This window comes from Penaeus monodon, chromosome 15 (genome assembly GCF_015228065.2).
Source record: "Penaeus monodon isolate SGIC_2016 chromosome 15, NSTDA_Pmon_1, whole genome shotgun sequence".
Lineage (NCBI taxonomy): Eukaryota > Metazoa > Arthropoda > Malacostraca > Decapoda > Penaeidae > Penaeus > Penaeus monodon.
Window position 1 is genome coordinate 1,996,904 of NC_051400.1, and position 285 is coordinate 1,997,188.

Consider the following 285-nt stretch of genomic DNA (forward strand, 5'->3'; position numbering starts at 1 on the left):
TGCAGCGCCCACGATACACAGTTAAATAACTAATCGTTTAATATATAAGTGCTACACTATACTGGCATAAACAATTATACAATTATGATTGTAATACCGAGAAAAATAGATAGACACTGACAGTCAAAACTTGATAGGAAAGTGAAAGTGAATGGGAGTAAAAAGAGAAAATGGATTAGATTATTATTTTGGTGCAAAAAGGAATACTCGGTAATACGCCACTCCCACGCCTGAAACACGCGGGGGAGATCACGTGATCGCACTTAGTCTCATGATGTAAATGTT

At 36.8% G+C, this 285-nt stretch overlaps 1 protein-coding gene across 1 annotated transcript in view; it reads left to right on the forward strand.

Annotated features, from left to right (window-relative positions):
• LOC119581629 overlaps nt 1–285 on the forward strand; it is a gene marked incomplete in the record, with an annotated part of 75,999 nt that overhangs the window by 25,401 nt on the left and 50,313 nt on the right.